This window comes from Protopterus annectens, chromosome 7.part0 (genome assembly GCF_019279795.1).
Source record: "Protopterus annectens isolate FY-2018-M chromosome 7.part0, PAN1.0, whole genome shotgun sequence".
NCBI classification, from domain to species: Eukaryota; Metazoa; Chordata; order Ceratodontiformes; family Protopteridae; genus Protopterus; species Protopterus annectens.
The window spans coordinates 1,578,837,842-1,578,850,179 of NC_056739.1; the positions used below are offsets into that span (position 1 = coordinate 1,578,837,842).

At 40.3% G+C, this 12,338-nt stretch overlaps 1 protein-coding gene across 5 annotated transcripts in view; it reads right to left on the reverse strand.

Annotated features, from left to right (window-relative positions):
- The window catches only part of PHF2 (PHD finger protein 2), a 3,400,138-nt gene that overhangs the window by 2,913,150 nt on the left and 474,650 nt on the right, over positions 1-12,338 (reverse strand). The window lies entirely within an intron of this gene.

Sequence of the window (12,338 nt, forward strand, 5' to 3'; positions counted from 1 at the left end):
GAGCACATAAATCCCATTTTCAGCAGAGGTCTGGGAAGAAAAAGCCCATCATACTAGTGCAGACAGAAATCACCGTGTCTGAACAAAAATTATCTACAACTTGCATAAAAATGTACAGAAGAGGTTATTTATACATAAGAACAAAATTATTTTATATAGTCTTTTGGTACACATAGTACAGAAGATACTCATTCAATTTATTCCATGAAACAGCCACTTAATACAAAATGTTGAATTACTGACTAAAATTAAGGGTGGAATTCTTAGTCATTGTACTTAGACATAAAGGCAGTTTGTACACCCTGTGCCTAAGCACAGCCTTGGTGTGATTCATAGAAGTCAGTTGCACTTATGTGCAGTGGTCTTTAGTGAACATATGCAAATGAAGAGATAATAATACTTGCATGAGAAATGGTATAGAAGTTTTTATGCTAATAAGCCCACTTCCCAGCTGTTTGTGAATCACTGTTTTTTTCACTTGTCTCCACGACATGCCATATGCAGAGGTGTTATAAAAACAAAAATCACAACTTTTCTGTCTACTTCGCATTTTTTTTTTGGTAAAGATGCTTGCTGTTGCTACCAGCCAAGCTATTTCTCAGTGTGAAGTGCTTATCTTGGCTGAGCCAAAATTGCTGCCAAAAATACAAACAATAACCTATTATAACTTTGATAAGCAAGAAATTCTTGATAGATTTAAATGGACATGGATATTTTAAAGGCTTTAATGAGTATGTATGTTCTTCAGATGGGAACTGGGGGAATGTGTGGCCTTACTATACATGTGGATACTAAAGTATGTATTGCCCCCACTATAAATTGCCATGGGGACCATTCAGAAACAAGGAGATATTTTTGGTATATCTCAGACGTTTCCCTTGAGGATACTTCAGCAGCTCCTTGGCATACTCTTGGCACTTGTGGCTCAGTACATTTATGTAGTCAACACAAACAGCCTGGTTTAGTATATTTGCGTATAGGCTTAACTGTGCTCAAGTGCACAAGTGCAAATTTTGAGACTATGAATACCACTCTAGGTTAGAAAGATCTTCAGTTGAGTGAAGCAAAAGATTAAAAAGGAAGGGTTAACTATGGTAGTGCAATACTCAGGAGAGTAAAGAAGACACAAAAAAAGACTGCAAAGATTTTTAGGAAAATCAGAATTGCACAGATTTGTATAATGCTAGGATATTTTGCATAGAATGAAGGTATCAAGTTAGTTTTAGGTCAGACATTTACACACAAGTAGCTCCAAAAAAGAAGTTATGTTCTTACCATAACATTCCATCTGGGTTGTCGATCTTCATTCATTCTTGACTATTGGGTCTCAGTTCCAACCGTCGGAACTGACTCAGCCATTATATCAAGCTCACACCAGCCACTAACTCTCAAGCTAAGGCTACCCATAATGCCTCTCTTCCCTTCCCCTCAGATCGAGTTTGCCTGTAGAGTACAAAATGATGGAAGCTTTGTCTGAGCAACAACCTTAACAGGATCCCAGGACTAGTTCTGAATCTCCAGAAATCTTAGGAGTGGGAAGGTGGGTGGGATGTCAAGAATGAAAAAAGATCGATAACACAGATGGAACATCATGGTAAGAACTTAACTTCTTTATCTGATGTTGTCAATCTTCATTCATTCTTGACTGTTGGGACAGAATCCCTAGCAACTTTAGACCTTGGGAGGCCCTAGGGAAGGATATTCCTGAGTACCATAGAGCCAAAGGATGCTCTTCCCCTGTAGACCGTATCCAATTTGTAATGAGTGCTAAAGGTATGGAGAGTAGCCTAAGTTGCGGGCTGCACATATCTCACCCATAGACGCTCTGGAATGAACAGCTACTGAAGTGGAAACAGATCTGGAAGAATGCGCCATAACTTTTGTTGATAAGTCCAGCTTATTCTGTTGATAAATAAAAGTGATGCAATCTCTCAACCATTTTGAAAGGGTAACTTTCAAAACTAGTTTGCCCAGTCTAGGACCCGAAAAGGATAGTAACAATTAGTCTGATTTTCTGAAAGATTTTGTTCTATCCAAGTAAGAATGTAATTGTCTGCGTGCATCCAACAAATGTAAACAATATTCTCCCTTGTTCGAGAAATTTGGGAAGAAAATTGGTAGATCAATGGACTGATTTATATTAAAATCTAACAGAACTTTAGGCAAAAAGGAAGGATTAGTCCTGAGTGATACTCTCTCTTTGTGAAAAATGATATACGGGTATTTTATACACACAGCCTGTAATTCTGAGATTCTCCTGGCCACCATGATAGCTACCTGGAAAAGAGTTTTCCAAGATAAGAATTTGATATCACAAGTGGCTGCTGGCTTGAAAGGCTGATGGAACAAACTTTGTAAAACCAATGTTAAACTCTAAGGTGCAATGGACTCTTTGAAAAGGCAGTTTCAAATGTAAAGCGCCCTTCAGAAAGGTTTTGCAGAGACGGTGGGACATCAGAGAAAGGTCACTGAAACCATTATGGAAATTTGAAATGGCAGCTAAATGAACTCTAATAGTAGAAGTAGAGGCTCCTAATTGGAATAAGGTGGATAAATATTCCAAGACCTTGTCGATGGAGGCTGAAAAAGGATGAATACCCTTTTCATCAGACCAATGCGCAAATCTCTTCCATTTGCTAAGATAAAGTTTTCTGGTGGATGGTTTATGCAAAGCCAGAAATATCTTTTGTACTGGCGAAGATAAGTTATTTCACCTGGTAATTACTGGAAGTGGAGGAACTCCGCTGTCAGCTTGAGATTTTGTAGGTTGGGATGGACTAGGCCCTGTGGATGAGCCAACAGATCTGGGATTGGATCCAGAATCCACGGACGGTAAATTAAGTGAGGCCATAGAAAGGGAAACCAGACTTGATGGGGCCAGTAAGGTGCAATGAGAATCACTTTGCTTCTCAACCGTTGGGCTTTCTTTAGAAATTGGAGAATTAGGGGGATTGGTGGAAAGGCGTAAAGAAGTCCTGGGGGCCAATCGTGGAGAAGAACATCTCTCGGAGACTCCCCCCCAAGGGGGGACCAGGACAAAGTAGCTGCTGCATTAGTGGTTTGTGGAAGAGGCAAACAGATCGCAGCAAGGCTCACCCCCATCGACGAAAAATCTTCGCAGCGACATTGAGATTGAGAGACCACTCGTGAGGCAGGAGAATGCATCTGCTCAGTTTACCCGCAATCACATTGGAGTTCCCCGGAATGTGCATTGCTATCAGAAAGAGGTTGGAGGCGATCGCCCATTGCCAAACTCTTAGGGCTTCCCGACAAAAGGGGTAGGATCTGATTCCCCCTGGTTTGTTGATGTACCAGACTACTGACATGTTTTCTGACTGAACAGGAATTGTCCCTGGGGGGACAGATCGGGGGGGGCAGATCGGAATGCTTGCAACACTAAGAGCACTGCCCTCAGTTCTAGGATGTTGATATGCAATCCGGCCTCTGTAGGGGACTAACTGCCTTGGACTGTCTTTCCCTGAAAATGCCCCCCTCCCACCCTATCAGGGATGCGTCCATGGTCAATATGGCCTTGGGCTGAGAGAGAGAAAACAGCGGCTCCAAAATTTGTCTTCTGGCCGCATCCACCAATGTAAGTCCTGCTTGTTGGTTATTTGGATCGGGTGGGATATTGGATTAGTTAACATTGACCACTGTGACGGCAAAAGCTATTGAAGTAACCTCATGTGGTATCTCGCCAGAGGAACTAAGGTGATTGCTGCTACCATGGACCCAAAGAGCTGTAAGACCTGGCAGGCCGGAACTTTATCTTCAGAGAGTATCATTTTCAGTTGTAACCTCAACTTCTCCAGTCAGTGAAGAGGAAGAGCAGCCACGCAGGATCTTGTGTTTAGTCTTGCTCTAATGAATTCTATGTCCTATGTGAGTGATAACTTTGACTCTTCTCTTTTGACCAAGAAGCCTAAGAACTCTGCAAGCCTTAGAACGAAGTCCAAGGCAGAAAGCAGCAGACACCTGGTGGGGACAGTGAGGAGCCAGTCGTCTAAATATGGAAACACCTGGAATCCTTGTAGCCTTAAGTGAACTGCTACCACTGCCATGCATTTGGTGAACACTCTGGGGGCTGTGGTGAGGCCAAAAGACAGTGCTTGAAACTGGTAATGACTGGCTCCTAGCTGGAAGCGGTGGTATCTTCTGGAGCATTTGTCCATTTTGATGTGGTAATATGCATCCTGATGATCTATGCAGCACATTCAATCATCTTTCTCCAGAAAAGAAAGGATAGACTGAACCGTCACCATCCAGAATTTTGTTTGTTGAACAAACTTGTTCAACACACTGAGGTCTAGATTCAGCTCGAGTCCCCTGTCTTTTCTGGCACTAAAAAGAATCTTGAATAAAATCTGGATCCTATTTGGTCTGGTGGGACTGTTTGGATGACTCTTTTTTGAAGCAGCTTTTGGATTTCGAGTGCTGCTATATTCCTCTGACTGGGTGGAACATCAGGGATTCGTCTTTGTGGTCTGGGATAAAGACTGAAGGGGATATGGTAACCTCTGGTAATCACTGTCTGCACCCAAGAATCTGATGCTATTGGGTACCAGGCTGCGTGCTGCAGAGAAAATCTTTCACTGACTGGCTCCAGAGGTAGGCAATCAGGCCACTGCTCAGGAGCGCTGGTAGGGTTGCCCAGAGAAAGAATCCTTGGAACCCTGGTTATGCAGCCCCCCTCTGCCATGGGAAAGGCATCTTCCAGAAGAGTTCCCCCCTCTGCCCTGGGAGGAATACTCGCCACGTGTGTCCCGAAAAGGCCCTTAGGACTTTCTGAACCACATCTTTCCACTCCTCCGATTCCTAGAATAAGGCTGTTGGGGAGTGGAAAAATGCACGCCCACAGCAGAAAGGGTCTTTCTGTTCTTCTTACACCTGGTTAATGTGTCTCTGACCTCTGGGCCAAAAAGGGATGAAACATCAATGGAGGCATTGATAAAGAAAGACTTGAAGGGGTCCGCAAAGTCACACAAGCGCATCTAGGTGTGGCGACTAATGGCAATGCCTGTAGCCTCTGCCCTGAAAGTCCCTTTGGCTGTATGTGCGATAAGCCGCATGAACAAGGTGGAGATGGACTCTGGGGTGGCAAGTTGAGAGGCAACCTTGTCATGGACCTTATCAGACACTGCTCCTGCTAAGGTTTCTGAAAGCCTGGTTATCAGATCCCTTTGGAGTCGCATAAAATGTGCCAGAAATTTCAAGGACCGTATGGCAAAGGTCATGGAAGAAAAGACCTGATTTCCGAATCTGTCCATCATCCTGGACTGTCGGTTAGGAGGATGGACAGATGGACTCTCCTCAGCAAATTCCTTTTTTGTGGCAGCCACCGCCACCATGGCATCTACTGCTAGACCTTTTGACCAGTGAGGCTGATCCTAGGGCATGGAAATAATTTTGTGCGGTTTCTGGGGAAGTGACTCTATAGTATCACGGGCCTTCCACACACGCTGCACGATGAGCCTGACTAGTTCATCAGCAGGTGGGGTCACCCAAGAAGTGGAAGAGCAGGCATGAAAAGCCTGCAAGTAAACAGATTCCATGGAGGATGGGTTTGTGTACTTCCAATCATCCCTTTGTTTTAAAATTTCCAGGATGTCTCTGAAGGAGACATCTTCAAGGGGTGATTGAGAGGACCCTTCCCCTTCATCAAAATCTGTATCCTCCATGACCAATTCTTGTCATGTGTACTTCCAATCATCCCTTTGTTTTAAAATTTCCAGGATGTCTCCGAAGGAGACATCTTCAAGGGGTGATTGAGAGGACCCTTCCCCTTCATCAAAATCTGTATCCTCCATGACCAATTCTTCTGGAGAATCCAGTTGCTTCTTCTTGCACATTCTCTTATGGGGTGATTCCTCAGGGGGAAGATCCGAGGAGGAGACCTTCCAATAGGGTGTCTTGCCGCTTTTGTGCCCACTGCCCCAGTGTAGCAGATTGTGACAGCTGCGAGCCAGAGGATACACAGATGTGACACTCCAACGGGGATGGTGCCAGCTGTGAGCCTGCAGAGGCTAGGGCTCTCTCCATAATCTGGAAGGCAGGCCCGCTCGAAGAGGAATGGGAGCCCAGAACCAAGAAAGACAACCTCGGAAACGGGGTCATGCTCTGCTCCGATGAGCCCACCTCCTGAGTAGGAGCCGCGAGAGGACTCGAAACTGCAGGGCACCAGGAACCAAGACCTGTGGAGAGGTTGAAGGAGGAAGATAAGTGGGAGTCCTTGAAGAGTAAACCTCAGCTCCAGATGGGAAAGAGGTCCTAGATGGGGCAAGGAGACCTCTGGCCGCTAAGAGATGATCCACTAATCTGACTACATCAAGCTCTGAAAAGCTCCTGGTGGAACGGACGGACATCCCTGAGGGTGATTCTGGTCTTTCAATGTATGAGCTTAATTGCTGACCCAACAAAGGGTCTACATATGTGGAGTACCTAGTCCTGGGTATACTCTCGACCTTCGGCAATGTGGTTGGCTGACCAATAATTTGTTTTGCTGGGCAGGAAGTAACCTGCATGGGGGAAACTACTGTTGGTGCCAACAGGGTCACTGGTATTGATGAAAAGATCGGTGCTATAGTGACTTTTGTAGGTTCAACAGTTGTCGGCACCCTGGGGGATGTTACATGCTTTGGTGGCTGAACAGCAGTGGATATCAATTTTGGTATCTTAGGCCTCGGTTCCCAGGAATGAGTCGGGACCAGGGCCTTAGCAGATTTAGACTCATGAACTTTAGGAGATGCTGGAACAGAGTGATTCCTATTCTTTGACTCTTTTTTTGGGAGACTTAGATGTCTCCGCCTCCAACAAAGCCTCACCAAAAGGGCATTTTAACAGCCCCTTGAGGATGAGTTTGTTGCACCTTTCTGTAAGGGTTCAAGCGCTGAAACCCTTGCAGAGTTCACACGGCAGTTGAATTTCTAAGTGTGGCACCCCCAAACAATAAACACAAGAAAGGTGCCCATCTGAGTTGAGCATCTTTCTGCCACATTCCTCATATTGCTTGAACCCAGCGGTTCCCTTCTGTCTCTCTGCCATCTTTCAAAAATTACACGAGAAGGCACACACACAGACACAAACTTTCACATATAAAAAGTAATGGAAAAAACAGAGAAAGAATTTTTTTTTAAATAAAGAGAGTATCAACAATAGTTGTTAGAGAAAAATACCCACAAAAGGGTAAGGGGGGGGTAAGAAGGAAAAGAAGAGAATACCAGTGATGGTATTTAAAAATTTACCAGAGGTAAAAGGGAAGGGAGGGACCTATACCAATGATGGTAAGTCAAACTTTTTCACTGACAAGGTAAGGAAGGAAGATAACGCACTCGCACTCAAAAACACAGAAGTAACAATGAATATTAAGGAAATAAGTTAAGAATTAAAGCAGAGAATATATATATATATATATATATATATATATATATATATATATATATATATATATATATACATATATGAAAAGTTAGCCCTTAGCTGAGAGCATGGCTGACACATCCGTAATTCTACGTGGTGAACGAGATCAGAGGGGAAAGGAAAAGAAAAAGAAAAGAGCCATTATGGGTAGCCTTGGCTTGAGAGTTTCTGCTGGCGTGAGTTTGATATAATGGCCAAGTCAGTTCTGAGGTTGGAAAAGAGACCCAACAGTCAAGAATGAATGAAGACTGACAACATCAGATTGGATGTTATACAATTCTTTAATTTTGTTAGAAATGATTTAGGGTTTTGTTTTGATGTTACAACTGTAGTTCCATAATTTATCTATGTGTACTGAGCAGTGGGAATCACTACAGTGATTATCTGATTTAGTTATATCTAGCTCATTTCATTTAGTGATTTGATCTGTCTTGTTAAGCAATACTTTTGAACCAGAGTGCCAATTAACAGAAACTTGTTTGTTATTTTACAAAAGGTCATGTACAATTTAAAGCTGAGAGCAAGTTAATTTATATTGGAATTATAGCCGGGTCATTTTATGTAGTGCTAAACAGTGATATTCTTTATCTGGATGATTTGCAGCAAATTTGGTCACGTTCTTGAGTAGTTTCTATCATAGTTTGTTCTGTAAGATATGGTTCAGGTCTATGCAACATTCTGAACTTTTGGTCAGTTTTAGATAATGATTTAGTCAATATAAAGGTCAAACCTTAACTTGTGATTAGTGACAATTCTAAGTACAGTAGAGAGTCGATTATCCAAACGTCGATTATCAGAAACGTCAATTATCAGAACCAGTCTTCCAAAGTTTTACGGTAGGAAAAATCATAAACTCTGAATATGTAAATATTACATGTATTAGCTTCAGCATGTTTTTTGAGCTTGTAGCCAGCTCGTGTGTGAAAAATATTCTATATTGTCCATTGGAATTGCTGAATGGTTGAAAAGTACATTCCTGTGTGCAGAAAAAAACAAGATTTTAGATGTTTTTATCTACTTCAGTTATGTGTGTGATTATCTGAACAATTTGATTTTCAGAACTACTCTAGGTCCCAATTAGTTTGGATAATTGACTCTCTACTGTAATGTAGTATGGGCTACATGTTCAATTGCTGTGATGTATAAAGATGTAAGTCTCAAATTTGTAAATTGCTTACATATTGTTTCAAACCTAAAGAGCATTTTGTGTGTTGATATTCAGTTATAAATGGGATTTGATTAACCATTTTTAGATTATTAAAAGATTTTTGTGTTACTGTTTGAAGTTAATTTAAAATTTCTGCACAGCAGGTTAGCACTGGATCATCTGTATAATGGGCAACCACTGTACTTTTTGTTATTGCATCCATATTATTTATAAATATAGTAACCTGCAGTAGTCCAAGGATGGCTTGGTAGTTATGGTATATTTCTTGACAGTATATGTGCTGTGATCGTTCCAATCAGACATCTTTTAAAACAAGTTTATTTTATGCATACTAATCTCTCAGCTGGCTAGACTCTTTAAAAGAAGATTATAGGGAAACAGTGTCAAAAGCTTTTGAAATATGTACAGTGTGCTCTTTCGTAGTGTGACCTGGATGAAAACCATGTTTGCACAGGAAAAACTACATTTTTTTTCTTCTAAGCAGATAACCTACGATTTGCTTATGAATGCATTTTTTGAAGAATCTTACAGAGGTGATAAAGTGACATCTAGTCTGTAATGTGGTAAGTATACTGGCATTCCTCCTTTTGGTACAGTGATAATGTGACATTTTTTGCCAAAGTGAGCGTACATGATTTTCTTTTCATAGACCTGCTAGTAAGTACTGTAATAAGATATGCAGCAGCTTCAACTGCTATGTGAAAGTATTCTAAGCTTGTCTAGTGCTAAGGTGGTATGTTTTCATGTCTTAATATTTTTTGAAATGTTCCACTACAACAGAATGCAGGATAAATTAACTACTGCTGGAATAACTTGTTTCATTTAAGGCTATATGATTAGTTTTGAGTATTTGTTGTTGTGGCTGCTTATGTAATAAAGGTACTCACTTTATAAGCAACACTGATAGAGGTCTTGGATGAGATAACAATGGTATTATTTATTGATTGAAAGCCAAAGCCTTCTGGATTATTTTTGCTGAAAGACAGCAGTGTATTGAAGTAGGTTTTCTTATTCTTGTCTTACTTATATTTGACCTGACTCCTAAGGGTTTTGTATTGTCTGATTTTAGAGATGCAAGAATATTCATTTTTTTAATGCTTTATCTTGACGAGTCTTGGTTTCAGCTATCAGCCATGAAGATTCATCATTAATTTGATTTCATCTATTAGCCAATGTGTATGTCTATGTTTTATTTTCCTTCTATATACAAAAGTAGTCAGTTAAGAATACTGGTTGAAAAGGTCAGATAAGACGTCAGGGATAAAACAAAATAAATTCAAATGTGGTTAGAAATGTGTGTGTGGGGTGTGTGTTTTGTGGTGTGTGTGTGTGTGTGCGTGTGTGTGTGCGTGTGCGCGCGTGGTGTGCTTATGAATGCATTTTTTGAAGAATCTTACAGAGGTGATAAAGTGACATCTAGTCTGTAATGTGGTAAGTATACTGGCATTCCTCCTTTTGGTACAGTGATAATGTGACATTTTTTGCCAAAGTGAGCGTACATGATTTTCTTTTCATAGACCTGCTAGTAAGTACTGTAATAAGATATGCAGCAGCTTCAACTGCTATGTGAAAGTATTCTAAGCTTGTCTAGTGCTAAGGTGGTATGTTTTCATGTCTTAATATTTTTTGAAATGTTCCACTACAACAGAATGCAGGATAAATTAACTACTGCTGGAATAACTTGTTTCATTTATAGCTATATGATTAGTTTTGAGTATTTGTTGTTGTGGCTGCTTATGTAATAAAGGTACTCACTTTATAAGCAACACTGATAGAGGTCTTGGATGAGATAACAATGGTATTATTTATTGATTGAAAGCCAAAGCCTTCTGGATTATTTTTGTTGAAAGACAGCAGTGTATTGAAGTAGGTTTTCTTATTCTTGTCTTACTTATATTTGACCTGACTCCTAAGGGTTTTGTATTGTCTGATTTTAGAGATGCAAGAATATTCATTTTTTTAATGCTTTATCTTGACGAGTCTTGGTTTCAGCTATCAGCCATGAAGATTCATCATTAATTTGATTTCATCTATTAGCCAATGTGTATGTCTATGTTTTATTTTCCTTCTATATACAAAAGTAGTCAGTTAAGAATACTGGTTGAAAAGGTCAGATAAGACGTCAGGGATAAAACAAAATAAATTCAAATGTGGTTAGAAATGTGTGTGTGGGGTGTGTGTTTTGTGGTGTGTGTGTGTGTGTGTGTGTGTGTGTGTGTGTGTGTGTGTGCGCGCGAGTGGTGTGTGCACGTGGTGTGTGCATGCACGCACATGGGTGTGCCTGCATGTCTAAGTAGCAAAAAAGAGCTCACAAGTCTTGAAGAAGCAAACCTTGTAAGACCTGACACCTCACAGGCACTTAATTGTACGAAAATATAAAAATCTCCCTGACATCTACAAAAGAGGGTCATTATAAATGATTTGCCCTTGTGGGCTGCCACCTTCATTGCACCATGAAGAAACAGATCAGTGGTCTTCCAACAGTCCCAAGAATATTTTGAGCTGGACTTTCTCCAGTGGCAAGCAACTGTCTTCCTGCCTAACACGAGTACAACTAAAATCAAGCAGGATTCCAACTTAAAATACTTAGCCGTATCTAATATATTAAATATCACCAGACTGTGACTAAAATAAAAGGGTATCTCAAGGAGTACTTCACAATCAAGACCTAACTGTTCCCAAAAAGAATACAGAAGTTGCCAGCTATTGAAAATATGTTACCTTGTGCCTACCTGTCCATCATAACACCTCTAACATTTTAAGAAAATTACGGAAATTAATTTTGCCAATTTTTCAGGGACAGAAATACCTACTTCCAATTAAACATTCATTAAATTCTTATTAAAGGAGCTTCTTCAAGAGTGACCCCTAACTCCACTTGATGGGCTGAATGAATCTCAGAAGCATTATCAAGCCTACTACTAGTGATCAGCTCTCAGACTCTAGAAATATGCTAACCATGTTCAATATGGCTCAGATGAAACTTATTGACGTCCTATGATCTTGAAACTCACTTGAAGATTTTTCAAAGTTGAGACTATTGCTGATCTCACCGTGGTGAAATGCTGTGCACAGCTGCCTTAGCTAATTGGAGATACTGTAGTATGCTGGCAACTTTAACATCTTCTTCTTTATGTTTTACTTGTTTTGTTTGTCTCCAGTGAAAGTATGATACTCTGAGACATTACTTTATTTATATTTTAGTTTTTAAATATTTTACTGTTAGTCTTGCCATAGGCAAGGAGCCATGTGCAACTTTCTTAGCTGAGTGAGGAACTACAGTACCAGGCAAATTTAAAATATTTTTATTAATTAATTAGTTTTCTTTTTCCCTGGGGAAAAGTTTACTATTCTGAGATATTACTACACTTTTTTTTAGTTCATAAGTAACTTCATTGGTGATTTTCAGTAGGCTTTTTTTCAATCTTACACTGGAGCTTTACATATTTAAGCAAAAACGAGATTAAGCAGCTATGAAAGTTGATCTCACTGTGGGTAAACTGCTGTGTGCAACTTGTCTACTTGACTGGGGAAACTGTAGTATCTGTCAACTTTAACATCTTTTATTTATTTTTTTATTTTTTTCTGTTTATCAACAGGGAAAGTATTGTACCTAGAGACATCACTATACTTTTACATTTACTTTAGATTTTAAACATGTATTCTTGGTGGTTTTCAGTGGGCTCTCTTCCATCTTGCTGTGAAGTTTTAGGAATTTATGCAAGTCCTAGCATCAGCAGTTTCGAGAATCCAT